The sequence below is a fragment of the Solanum lycopersicum genome, chromosome 2 (genome assembly GCF_036512215.1).
Source record: "Solanum lycopersicum chromosome 2, SLM_r2.1".
Lineage (NCBI taxonomy): Eukaryota > Viridiplantae > Streptophyta > Magnoliopsida > Solanales > Solanaceae > Solanum > Solanum lycopersicum.
Window position 1 is genome coordinate 23,727,904 of NC_090801.1, and position 15,292 is coordinate 23,743,195.

The 15,292-nt window shown below is 33.9% G+C and overlaps 1 protein-coding gene across 8 annotated transcripts in view; it reads right to left on the reverse strand.

Annotated features, from left to right (window-relative positions):
- The window catches only part of LOC101254250 (uncharacterized), a 37,354-nt gene extending 22,283 nt beyond the window's left edge, over window positions 1-15,071 (reverse strand). For 4 of the 8 annotated variants that reach the window (XM_069293216.1, XM_069293222.1, XM_069293219.1 and 1 more), the window contains exon 1: window positions 14,634-15,058. The gene's annotated coding sequence lies outside the window, so the exon portion shown is untranslated. Of the gene's footprint in view, window positions 1-12,137; window positions 12,213-14,633 lie in introns of all 8 variants that reach the window. The other 4 variants (XM_069293224.1, XM_069293218.1, XM_069293217.1 and 1 more) reach the window with 3 other exon arrangements.
- Between the last annotated feature and the right edge of the window lie 221 nt (window positions 15,072-15,292).

Below are 15,292 nucleotides of genomic sequence, written 5' to 3' on the forward strand. Positions count from 1 at the left end.
TTAAGACAACCCAAAGTCGTCATAAATCTTATGCATATGTAAGGAGAAGGCAACTAAAGTTCCAAGTTGATGATTGGATTTTTCTGAAGGTCTCACCTATGAAAGGGGTGATGAGATTTGAAAAGAAATGGAAGCTCAGTCCTAGATATGTAGGCCCTTAAAAGATCTTGAAAAAGGTTGGCAAGGTGGCATATGAGTTAGAGTTGCCAGCAGAATTAGCAGTAGTGCATCTGGTCTTCCACATCTCACTCTTAAAGAAGTGTGTAGGTGATCCAGCCTCTATAGTGTCATTGGAGAGTGTGGCGGTGAAAGATAGTCTTTCTTATGAGGATGTACCAGTTGAAATTCTTGACCGTTAGGTCAGATGGTTGAGAAATAAAGAAGTCGCTTCAGTCAAGATTTTGTGGAGCAGTTAGTCCGTAGAGGGAGTTACTTGAGAAGCAGAAGCAGCCATGAAAGCCAAGTATCCTCACCTCTTTCCTTCCAATTCTACTCCAGCTTGAGGTAATAGTTCCTCTTCAGTTTTCCAGTCATTCATGCATAAATTCAGTCTTAGAATCATGTTCCCACAGTTTGTACTTGCATTTTCAGCGTGTTTGCATGTACTCGGAACTCAATTCAGTCAAAAACACAGTTCTCAGTGTTTAGTAGTAGGGTTTGCAGTTTTCCCCCTCTATTTCAGCTAGTTTAGTCTTCATTTGAGGACGCATGTTCCCAAGGGGGAGATAATGTAACACCTCATAGCGAAAATAGACCTAAAATCAATTTTTTTTAGAAAAATCTGCAGGTTCAACCAACGGTGGCATCGACGGTCCGTCCGGCACAACTGTCGATGGGATCAGAAACTCCCAAAAATTTAGCCGGGAAAAATTAGCTAAGTCTTGATCGACGGACGAACCGACGGTCCGTAGGTCAAACGACGGTCCATAGTTCGTGTTCGTCGATCGAGACCCCCATACACCCATTCTCTGATAAGTGTTACGGATGACCAGCATAGTCCGTAGGTAGAAAATTTACAGAAAGTTAAGGGGAAATGCAGTTGGGTAAACTTCAAATGATCATAAATCATGGTCCGACAGCAACTTTCCCAGGGGTCTTTTTGACCATTCCCAATTCGTTTAAACCCTAAATTACGTGTTTTGACCCTAAATCATCATATTTTAGTCAGTTTAAGCCTAGAAACATAATTAAAACATATCTAAGTTACATCATTAAATCAAAATTTAGAAAATTAGAAGAAAATTTCTAGTGGATTCTTTTCTCCCATTGGGTCCCTAGATTTCAGTCAGATTCTTGATTCTATTATCATTATTAAGCCTAGGATTTCTAGAACTTTGATAGAACTTCATGAACCTATTAAATACATGTTCCAAATCAGATTATCATGTTTGTATTTCTTTAGTTTTGAATTACACATGCTAGGTCAGATATATTAGACACTTCAGATTTACATGCCTCAGTTATAAATGCATAATTACCAGATCAATTTTTGCATTCTTAATTTGCATGTTCAGTTTTGAGCTATTCAGTATTTACAGAAACTCAGACATAATCAGTAAATTTACAAGATTCATGGGAGTAGCATAATACCAAGTTGTATTAGGGTTTAGCGTACCCAATAGTCCCAAAACTACTAGCCAAGTAGGTTGTAAGTTCCCTCTGTGGGCAATCAGTTTAGTGATCAGGCAAGCATGCCTTTATACCTTTAAACGGGTATATTGGATCCTCTCGATGGGGCGTATACATCGGACTCCACATTTAGCTCATGTGGTTTTATTATCGGTTATTAGTAGCTCTCATAGTTCAGTCAGACTCTCTGCATTGACCATTTATCAGTATTTTTAGTATTCAGTTTCAGCATGTTATAAATTGGTCATTGCATCTAGTCAGCTCAGAATTCAGTTTATCATGTCAGATTATTATATTTGCTTCTTATGCTTGTTCAGTCATGTTTTATTTCAGCTTTACTCTATCCTACATGCTAGTACCTTTCAAGTACTAACGCATACATGCGCTACATCTTCTCGTGATGTAGGTTCATGTTCTCAGCATCCAGATCACGCATAGATCGATTTTCGGCCTTCAGTTCAACAGATTCGGTGGTGAGTCCTCATTCTCCGAGGACAACAGTCATGAGTTTCATTTCAGTCTTTAGTCATTTAGTTTCAGTTTTTGCTAGATTTAGCTGGGGGTTTGTCCCAGAACTTCTAGTCCAGTTTAAAGGCTTATTTTAAACATAGATTCAGCTTAGTATTGAGTTAATATTTCCTTTGTATATCTCATTGTTTTTAAATATCTCAGTTATAGAATATGGGTATTCCCCATTTTTCAGATTTAATTATGATTTAGCTTCCGCATCAGTTTATTATCTTTAGTATGCTCATGATAATGCCAGCAGGGTTAGCTTGGGATCAATTGTGGTCCTAGGTTCCGTGTCAGCGTCTCGTGGGTAGCTCGGGGCATGACAATTACTATATCCATACGAGAGCCTTCTGAGGATACTATTAGGATACAACTAAGATTAACCTTTCAATCTCCCACCATGTAAGTTAGGCTAAAAAGGTCTAAGGTGACAGTACATTGTGTATTACTAATATAGTTAATCTTCCAAAGTAACATTGTTTTTGACCATGCGGATATTCCATGTCATATTAACTCAAATCATAGGACTAAAGCTCTCCACGCCTAAGTATTCAGGGAATGACACATATGCATACATTTTAAATGATGAAGAAGATATCAATCTAAATAGCAGTCTGGTGCACAAAACATCCCACGTTAGCACGGTCTGGGGAAGGTCTACACCACAAGGGGAGCAAGGTGGACAACCTAACCAAATGCGAGCATTAGTGGTTTCCTCGAAGGTTTGAACAATCGGAACCAACATTTTGAGATTTTGGGTGCCATACTATTTTTTCGATTTGATCTATTTTGAGCTTTGGTTCGGATAATCTGTCTTTTGTTAGAGAAATTCCCACAACGGTATTTTGTATTTTTATATACATGAGAAATATTTGTATTTTGACATATAAACAAAATTCATATTGTATCTTTGCATACATAATTATTATTGTATTTCTAAATATACAGAGTTGAAAATCATGTTTTAAAACTTTTCTTTATACTGGATTTATTTACACTGCTTTATATTGAAATCAGATAAGGTAGTTGACTTAAGTAAAGCCAGGTAAGTGTGGTCTTTTCAAGTCTATGTTATGTTTAGTATTCCAACTCGCATACTCGTACATTCAATGTACTGATGCAAGTTGGTTTGCATCGTCTTATAATGCAGACGTAGGTAATCAGGATCAGCAAGCAACGCATTAATTATCCAATGCGTACTCTAGAGTTAGTTGGTGAGCATCCTTCCATTTCGAATGACTCATTTTTGTTTCTTTAAGTTATCATATTAGTTCATTAGGATGTCGTGGGGTTTGTCCCGACATTCATCTCAGTTATTTTAAAGGTTTCGTATATAATCAGTCAGATGTTAGTTCATTCTTCATTATGTTCATTCTTCATTATCTTATTATTGGCTTATCTTTAGATTTGAGTTGCCACTTTGACTAAGTTAAATGTTTTTTTAAAAACATTATGAGTTCAATTGAGACAGTTAAGTTATTTAGCATTTGAATCCTTTTCTTTATGCTTAAAGTTTTTCGCTGAGTAAGTAAGTCAGGTCAAGAGTTTGCTTGGGGCCAGCAATGGTTCTCGAGTGTCGATCATGCCTAAGGAGTAGGCTCAAGAGTGACAGCCAGCAATAATTTATGTTTGAACAATTAATATGCAAACATGAGAAAAGTCTAGGCAATATTTAGAACAAACTAGTAAACCATGACATTAGTATATTAATTGACGTAGATAAGAAAATGAAAAAGATGATATATACTATCTTTTTTGAGTTACCCACGACCGGAATATTTGGTTGGCATAACTCTTCCTAGTACTCAACTTTGAGAAACTAACTTGTATTGTTGAAGAGCTACTTGCTGTGGATTAGACTGATTCATGCTGATGGTTGTTAACACTAAGTCCCAGTAGAAGAACTTTTCCTCATGTGGGATGGTTAGAGTCCTGGTGATCTTTGAAGTGTTCTTGTATTTCTCCAGAAGACACGTGACTTTTTTCTTTGCAAATGAAGTGGTGTGGCTGATTTGTGACCAAGAAAACATTTAATGGACTCAAAGTTGAACATGATCTAACCTAATTCCCCTTTTTCAGTTTTCAACTTTATGAGTCCTTTTAGGATTATGATTTCATCCTCTTTGGTCCAGGAACCAACTTTTTCCGAAATAGCTCAGGCTGACTCGATAAAGGAGTGTTGGGTTTCAACCCAATTTGCGATGCAATAATACAAGGAGATGAGTCCAAGTAGACTTAGTAAATATCAAATGTGGAATAAGAAAGGGGAAAAAATTTATATGAATATTTGATATTTCCAGCAAACAAACTCGTCAACAAAGGGCAGTAGGCAAACTATGAACATATGCAGTAACGACACATGAATTAATTAAATAACCACTAAAATGGAACCCAATAGAGCAATATTAATATACAAGTTTAAAATAGGAATCACATGCATCAGATGAAGCGAGAATCATTATTTTCAACAGAAAGATAATGCATTTACACTAATGACGTGTAGGTGTATTCAAACTAAAGAAAATTCGTACAGCATATTTGATCATTTTTAAGAAAGAAACTTATCTGTAAATATGAAAATAAATTATTCATAATAAGTAGATAAATCCAAGAATGACCAAAATGAAATTAACCAACAATAAACTACAATGTGATAATCATGCTAGAGGATGGTTAAGAGCTTCAGAGCAAAATGACTACTAAGACAATTTGTCACGACTCAAAACGAGTCGTGAGTGATATCCACACTTAACTTCCTAGGTAGGCGAACCAAGAAATTCAAAGTGATCAGCTTATGTTTATTATTCAACTTGCAGAATACAAACAATGCGGAAGCTTAAATCTTATTAATATATGAAACACAAATCTACTAAAGTCTATTAACTATCATTTTTCAAAACTTAAAAATTATCACATCAAAGACATCTAATCTCCAATATTAAGTCTAAGAATATCAAATACACCAAAATAAAAGAATAAATGGTATGTGTACGAAAGTATAGCACATCATGTCATGACTGAGATAATCCAACACGAACTTGAATGAATAGCTCACCCTAGACCTAATATGTGGGAGACTGGCTAGAGCCGAGGGCAATTTGAAGTCATTGGTACACTTGCTGCATTTCATAAAAGAAAAACAAAGAAAGAAAAAAAACACAAGTAGGGCTCAGTTTGGGGCAACATGTACTGAGTAGGTATCATCGGTCAACCCAAAATAAAAACTAATATAATATGAATAATAGTATGAACTCGACTATAGCTCTTAACATGTGATAAGCAACAAACAACATGAACAAGTGTCAACAACATTAAAGTAAGTACGTAATAAGTCAACGATATCAAGATCACATATGAGGACTCATGCCTCCAAACCAAACCATTTTGGGAGTTGAGTTTTTTGAGATTGAGTACCTTCCATTAATTCAATATGTTTTTCCTTTAATATTACCGTATTGAAACGTGACACTTCGATCCAAAAATACCGTGTCAAAACGTGACACTTCGATCCAAGAATACCGTGTCGGAACGTGACACTCCAATCCAAAAATACCATGTCAGAACGTGACAGTCCGTCCAAAAATAACGTGTCGGAACGTAACACTCCGATCCAATAATATCATTAATTTATCATTTAATATCACCACTTTTCCATTCGTTAATAATATTTCATCGAGCCTTCTTTATTCAAGACAACACTTCGATAGAGAGGGTTCAAGATTATAAATTTAACGGTCTCAGGATTTCAGACCAATCAGGAGACACACACAACCAAGCGACACAATCACACAATCAAGTACGTAGAAAACTTCACAATTTTATTCAATGAATAGCAATCACTATTAAGAGTTTACTATCAAGTAGCATAAACCATAACCTACCTCCATCGAAAAAATCGAAGTCAAGCAAGATTCTTCTCCAATACTTTCCTTTCAACAATGCCTCTGAACCTCCCAATCTATCAAGTATATATATCCTTTGAAAATTAACGAGTCTACTATATCTCTACTCTAGACCCAAGGGTGAATCTTATTACTCCATTTAACATAACTTTAATGTAATTCATATAATATTCTACACTCAATATTTAATTACCTAAGTTAATATATTAAAATTTGATATAATACGATAACTAAAAATTTCGTAGAGTCTCCAAACCTTTGCTTTCATGCAACTCTATTCGACCTATATAATATAAATATATAATTGTAATAACTTAACTCACTACAAAACATTAATTGGTCATTAAGAGGTCATACCATGCTTCCCAACTTAACCCACGTGAGTGTCTACCAAGTTTTGAAACCAAAACTTTAATTAAATTACAATAACAAAAAATAGTCAAACTTATATTATCTAATCACAGAATAATCTGTGTAACCTCCATTCTTATCAAATAAATAAGTACTAACAATTTCCTACACCTCATTTTATTTTATAATCGAAGATTTCAACTCTTGGCCAATAACTATGCCCTAAATGTCCATTACCACTTGTCAACAAATAATTAAGTGAAATCCTATTCGGCCCCCAAATCTGTAACAAATGATACTTATATTCATCTGAAACGGTCTTATTAACAATAACAAAATTAGCATGTACAAAAGTTAAGATATTTGGATGAGAACTCTTACCCGTAAGACTTGCAGCCACCCCATTTCAATTTTTCTTCCTTCACGACCTTTCGTATCTTTCCATTTATTTTTCTAAAACTGATTAGTATTACCCTAGTTATTATATGACTATTTATAAAAGTGGTAAAAATGACTCACTATTAATTTTAAAGTTATTTTCTTTAACCACGAACTAAATAAATTATAACAATTACCCCGTTAATTTCATAATTATAATTAAGAATAGTCCAAAATATTTATTTAGAACTTATCGAAAAGTATTTTATGAAATAAAAAATTCTAGTACTCAAAACGATCAAAAGGATCATTACAATAGATACCAATATACCCATCGTTCGTCCTCAAACGATCAAAATAAGGCGAGTGTGAGAAAGGGTACAAGAATCGACAAAAATATGTGAATATCTTTTGTGCATATCATACTCAGCCTCCCAAGGTCTTACCTCAAATGCACCAAACCAACCAATGTGAGAGTTATATCGCCTCTCTTAATATGCCTCAGATATGGTCATATACCTACTCAAGTGATAGTTATTGTTGTATGTAAACTCAACTAACAACAAAAGATATTTTCAATAACCATAAAAGTTAATCATACATACATATGCAACACGTTCTCAAGGACGTTGACACAACCATTAGGTGAATTTCTGTTTTTCTTTTTCACATAATCACGATAAAATGTTGAATCAATACCAACTCCAATCAAAAGTGAACTTGAACCAACCACCACACACTCATAATGCATAAATCACCAACTTAGTCCATATTATAATTGCACATATACTTGGTTTATCGAACCCCACATCCAGTGAAGTTAGTACTCTTAATACAAACAAAACCTTATAAGCACACTGATCATCTTCCTTACTCCCAATCATCATTAATGTCAAGCATTCTTATCAAATATATGTTCAACTATGACTATTTCTCTATCTATTAAAGCATTTCATGACAAATATGAGTCCCAAATAAGGCTAATAACACTAGTTTCAAATTTGATAGCACGTTTTCATCGAGATAAAACCATTAAATCACACTCAAAGTCAACTTCCCATCACTTTTACCACGCTTTAGCTATCATTCAACACCATCACATACCTCATGTCAATACTTGGGGAAATTCTTGGTCACTCAAATTATTTTTTATACTATAAACTCATAACCTCTATTCACCATAAAATGTCTATGTTGCGCATTATAACACTATTAGGTCATCTATCATAACTTGAGAAATCTAATCTCACGTAAAACTCTAATTCTCCATATCTCACTATTTGTCATCCAAATTAAAACTCAATCTTTATAAAAGTCGATGATGAACTCATAGTAAGTATGTACCGAACAAGTTCACATCGCACAATCATATCTAAACTTGTAGGCAAAAATTAAAATAACATTTAACTACATGGACTTATACGAGAGGTCTTATGCCTTCACTTTTTCTCAAAATTCTTCCCATGGTGCAAAATTCTACTCTGGACCTTTCTTTATACCAGACTCTTGTTAATACCTCTAGCTCGATTACCGATTTCATCCTTTTACTAACAACCCAAGACATTTTACCTTATATTGTAAACCAACACTATTAAGTGAAACCTTTTTTTTCGTGTTCTTTAGAAATCAAAAGTAACAAACTTTATGATCAAAATCATGCACAAGTCATTCCAAATACTCAAATACCCAATTCAATCGACCATTTCCTATCTTACATATTCACATCTTGAAAAAAAATATACCAGTACGAATGTAGAAAACAAAATATTGAATGTGAATCCGATTGTGTAATCCAATCCCCTTACAATTTGAGAAAATACTATTGTTCTCATCTCTTTCAGAAGACTGCGTTATATCCCACAATTTTTTTTATTATTATTATTTTTTATTCATTATGACTCTAACTCTTTTAAATTTAATTCAAGTGGTGTCCCCACAATTCCTAAAACTTTTCATACAACCTCATTATTCATCAAATAATAAAGAACCACAACATTAGATGCTCGCAATTCGTTAGTACCATATAAAACTCGTTTAACCAATTATCCTTATTATCCAATTTCATCTCAATCACAATTCATCACCAACCCCTTATCATCATTACGAACTCTAATCACCTCCATATGTCTTCAATTAAGATTCCTCTTATTAAATATTATATTAAAACACCTCATAATACATACTATAAATACAATGCCTCTACAATTTTAATGCAAGCACCACTCAAACGCACTGTTGTTCGGAACCAAAAAAATGATCTTGCGGACATTCGAATCTAATATCCACCGTTCAAATTACCCACCAAGATATTAGGAACACTTAGTTCAAATCTTAGCCCGATCCAACGATTAGTTAATTGAGAAACACGATCTGAAAGTTGCTGGTCGGATAAAAGGTATGCGGCAAAATAAATCTTTTTCTTCTCTATTCTCTCTTATCTCTTGTTGAAAGCTCTCTCAAAACCTCTCTTATGTCCTAATGTCTTTCAAGTAAAATACTAATTAGTTCAAATTTTCTCTTAAGATTATCCTCTATTTATATAATTGTACTTTTCTTTGCAAAGTCAAAATCAACTACAAATAGGATTACAATTTCAATTTCTTTCCTAATAGAATTGGAAACCAAATAAATAGAATAATTTCAGTCATTTTTAAGTAGAATTAGGCCTAGTGTCCAACTCTTAAGCAAATACTAAATTAGATATCAGAACCGGTGAAACATTTTCAAGACTTTGTTGCCACTAAAACTGATTCTAAATGAGAATTCTCGATACTAGTACAACAACATAAATCATATAGGTCATATATTACTTTCTCTTTTTACCATCATGCTAAGCTAGAACTTTTCATCATCTAGAAGTGAACCTTTTCCTCGACATGACACCTTAAAATCAGGTATACCAATCAAATTTAAAGGACTAACTCAATTTTATAAGTATTTTCTTACTAAAATTTTCAATGTAGTTCACCCAAGTATACTCAATAGGACTTTCTTTCCCTATAAGTTTGTCATCCTAATTTCAATCTACCTTTTAAAACTTAAGATAAAATCGTCAGTCCTCATTCAGAACCTCAAGATACATTTCCCAATCTAAATGCACTAGTACCATACCAAATATCCACCACTAGAACACATCATACCTACCGAGGAGATCATATCCAAATAGTCACACATTTCTACCATTAAATAAATCCAAACTATTATTAAATTCATTCTTAAATCAGGTCGATGACAAAATAACACACATCATATCTTTAATCAAGCAAACATGGATATTATTATAGTAGTCGTATCATGACCTTTATATATGTATATATGTATACACTTAATCTATAAAATCGTAGTATAGATTTTGCCCTCAATTGGCTCAACAAAATTTCATTATTCACTAAGCAATTCATATATCTTATGAGAACTTTACTAACTATATTTTTCAAAATAATGATATTCATTACCTAGCCGTTTTTTGAACGTTGTCACCTTGACAAAGTCATCTTACTTCAACCCATCTATCTCATATCCATTAAGATCCGGAGATATACTTCTCCATAGAGAAGTCAGAAAATGCTACCCATGAAGAATACGGGTTTCAACTTTAAGAACTTAATAAACAGACCATACTAGTCACTAGTAATTACATGCTATAGTAAATCGTGGAAATATGTCTATTTTTAAGGACGCATACTCTCTTGTTGGTGTTGGTGTTAATGTTTCCAATTTTACTACTCTAATACTAATCATATGCGAAATAGAGTGAAGAAAGTCAGATACCAATTTGTATCACCTAGATACCAATTGGACTCAAGTAGTAGCACGAAAGAACGACGGAATGAAGTTTTCTTAAAGTCTTATAGTCTCTCGAAGAAAAGTAAAGGCGTCCACATACCGTTCCGCAAGACTCTAATAGACTTGTCCCTGTGTGATGAGATCAACAAACCTAACACTCTGATACCATGTAGTCATGACCCAAAAAAAAATGGATGTGATGGCACTCGTCTTATTCCACCAAGACAAGTCATCCTAAAACTTGACCATTACAATAAAATGCGAAAATTTCATAAGTTATTCAAAAATACCCCCAAAATATGATTGTCACGTGTACAAGTCTCTAAAGTATTATAATTGATTCAACAAGAAAATAATAAGTCTCAATGATATTGTTTCTCGAATAAAACAAGATCATAAATACGAGTAAGAAGGTCTGCTGAGATAACAAGCAACTACCTCACAATTATCCACAAGAAGCCTCAGACAAAGAGAAGAGAAATATCACAAAGTCCAGGCTAATAACCTACAAAAAATTGTAGTAGCAAGGGGTGAGTACCAAACCACACGGTACCCAACAAGTAAACGTCTAAACTCAAGTTAAGGGATAAAATACGGGCATTCCTTACACACCAACCGAACCTCCACAACTACAACCTGCGTAAAATTCAGCCCAACTACCAACTCAATATTCAACAATCACAACTTTCACAAAAAAGGTACTCACAATTATCAGCAACACACAAAATCAAGTTCGTCAAGTAGAGGTAATCAAATATCAAGTACTTCCTAACTACCAATAAAATACATAATCATCAAGAATGAAGAATGTCATGGGATGCAATGCAATATAACACCATGAAGTGATATACCTCAGAATACCAATTTCTCTCTCAACCGTATATACATGATACTCCTCGAAAATACATCGAGAGTTCATGACCCATGGGGGACTCGCGAGGTTCATATACAGACACGAACGATCTCCACGTGTCTGTGCGGACGATTTCAACGCACTATCATAAATCAAATAAATTTCGCACGGACGATCTCCACGTGCCCAAATCATAATCATAATTTTTCTATCGCACGGACGATCTCCACGTGCCCAATAATCATAACTCGATCTCAACATGGACGATCTCCACGTGTTAGACCTTTACTCATACCCAATCTCATGTCAATGCATGGGCGCAATATGATATCAAATAAAGAGATGATGCAATATCTCAATATATCAAATGTCGTTATGACATATAATCACCTCAATTATCACAACTATACGGATTCAGTAAAGAACACAATCACACATAATAAATCAAATCAATAATATATCAGTTAATCCCCATGTGCTTTGGCATTCTTGGATTACAATCCACATTCAATAATAATAAACCTTCCCATTATAACACCGTACTCGTACCATTCTCAACACATCACATACAAACAAATAATCACATCGTCTTTTATTACCCTTTTTTATTATTAGAATTAATCAATGTGGACAAGTCAACCCATCACCAAGTCTCATTACTCTCAAACATATACCACAAGGAAATACATGTATTTCATACACTTAGCAAGAGTTTAGAAATCTACTTGCCTCCAATAGTCGAACAATCACTCTCGAGACTTGAATCTCCCCCTTTCATTGGACTTCCAAATAAATGCAATCTATTCAAATATAAAATCACGATAAGATTTTAAAATAACACCCATATGCTAGCCGAACCCATAAATTTACCCAAATCCATAATCAAGGTCTTAATCTTGATGTCAATTAACATGTCAACTCATATTTTCAATTTGTTTGCCTGCAATTATGCTTCAATTTCTCTAAATAATATAAATCTAGTGATATTTATAACTTTAATATTCCTACAATTTAAGTACATCACTCCAATACGATGGAACATGGATCATAATGTGATCCACCAGGAAAACTTGCAATTCCATAATCAATATAAATCAGTAACCTCTAATGTCAAAGTAGTATTCTAACCCATTGACTTTCATTCATATTCTACTATCACTGCCGATCATTGCACTATCGTTGGCAATGATTGTGTCACTCAATTATTTTTTTATTATCCTCAGCAAAGCACAGAGAATTCACTCAATATGCAACAATTCACATCTTAATTTTTCAACCCAATAATATTTTAATACTAATTCTTGTATGCAACAATAATATAAGTAGACACAATTTTAAACTCGCTCGAATATACCTAAACTTTCGTCTCTCTTTTTTTGTACCGCAACAAGAGTTTTGTTCGACAACGGTTTCTCCCATGCTGCACTTTGATCTATCGCCGATGAAGTTCTCTTTATTAAAAACCACATTTTTCTTTTTAATTTATTAGGGCAAATAATTATGACCCATTGCATCATTAGATAAATGTTCGCACTAGCTTTTATATATATATATATATATATATATATATACTAGCCCATTAATCACTAACTAACTAAATAATTTATTTAATAATTATCGGCCAACTAAATACTTTAGTTACACCAATAGTGCAAGATTTCCAAACCAACTTTACTGACTAATAAAAAGAAGACTTGGGGCAACTATCGGGATGGGTAAGACGGTAATTTTGTAAAAATTTCTACAAATGACTTTTCAGGTCATTATATTATTCAGCACTAAAAATCATGTTCGGCCCCGAACATAAGAAAGAAGAAGAAAGAATAAGTGACATATACTAAAAGCTTAAGTTATGACCTACTAGTCGGGTGTTCATCTCTCCAAGTGAAATCCTATTTAAGACCCATCCATCAAAATCAATTTCTAAGAACTAAACTTTCGAATCAAACATTGGCAGACCTACCAATCGGGAGCTATTACCAAGCCACAGACTAGCACATTAATCAATAATAAACCGAAACCCTCTGAACCAATACACAATCACCATGACGAATCTCTTATCACATAACCAAAATAACATTCTGAATCAATATCAGTTAAAACCATAAGTGAACTTTTACTAACAACCACATTCTTATAATGCACAAATCACACAATCTTTTCACGAGCTTAAGTTATAAAATATGATCTTTAGATACAGCACTCATCAAAGGAGGATCAAACTTATCTTCAAAGCAAAATGAATACTAAGACAATTTCAATATTTTGGAAGGAATCAAGCATCACAACAAACTCGCTCAGTATTATCTAAGCAGTAATCACAATCACAGTGACATTTAACTAGACAACTCAAGTTGTTAATATGGGGACCTGAACACTAAACAAATCAATGATCCTTGTAACTAAAAAAATCATTTAAAAAAATTAGAAAAGGTATGACAATTAAGAAGGGAAAGGTAGAAGTACTCCCTAAACTATGATCGAAATCCCAAAGACACACCTTGACTAAACTAAACTAAGGTCTTATTACCCCTGAATCCATTTATTTTTTATAATTGTGTACACCTTTTTGGCTTAGTTTACAACAAAAATATGTTCAGGTTAATAAGACTTTATTTTAGTTAAGGTATGTCTTTGGGATTTCGATCATAGTAAACCCTAAACCCTAAACCCTAATGTCTTTGGAATTTCGGTCATAGTCTAGGACTACTATGTCTTATCCCAATTAAGAACAACCAGAACTATAGCATAAGAATCATTAGGCTAACAAATTCACATGCACACCAAGCAAGGAGAGGTATACATCAGTTTAGACTCAAAAACCAACTAACCAAACAGTTCTATACTAATTTACAGCAACAGGATATGAAGTACTAAAGGCAGAGCAAACAGATTGGAAATAAAATGCTTACGGAACTTCGACTAGATATGTCTTATTTGGAACCGAACATGTGAGACAGTAAAGGAACTCAACAAGACTAAACTTGTAGGCGATTTAGTAGCCAAAATAGGATTAAATTTAGAGAGAGAAAACAATATGAAGTTGAATATAATTTGAGAAACACACAAATGAACTCATTCAAAATACAACAGTGATAATCAAATAGAATGACCATTTCACATGGAGATACCTCATACATATATAACTAGAATAGATTAGTATCCTAAAAATAGAAATTGATAATCGGACAAAGATGAGGACCTCTTGTAGCGCAACAAACCTGGGATGGACGAGAAGAGCAATACTTCCACCACGATTCCGAGCTTAACTTCGCCGGAAACGAAAACAATAAGAACAATGATTTAAATTTGAAATTCAGGGATTCGGAGAACTTTTGATTTCTAAAGAAAAAATTACTTTTTTTTTGTATCTTTTCAATGGTCAAAATTCCTCCTCTTGACAGAGACTAGGGTGGAAATAGGGGAAACGGGTGAGAATTGAATGGAATTGAGATTCAAACTTCCTTTGGTTAAAGCTCCAACTGATTTGAAATGAGAACCTTGATTCGGAGATGGCAACACCTGGAGCCTTCCAGAATGTTCTGAAACGGTCTTATATTTTTCCGTCCGGAGAGTTTGGTTTGGGTTTGCGTTCGCGTTCGCGTTCGCTAAACTGAAATGGGGAAGGAGAGCAGGAGGTTTTTTTTTTCAACTACATTAAAATTAAATAAAATAATTAATATTAAATATAAAATATTTTTTAAAAAAAATTACACTTAAAATGATTCAAACTCAAAAACACGTGGGTTGAGTTGATTTAGTGAGAAGTGGGGTCTCTGGGTTGTTGCTCTAATGTCGAGCTGGACATGGGCTAAATAAGAGTTGAGTCAAAATGGCTAGAATTGAATTAAGATTTGGCCGAATAACTTTCATTTATAGC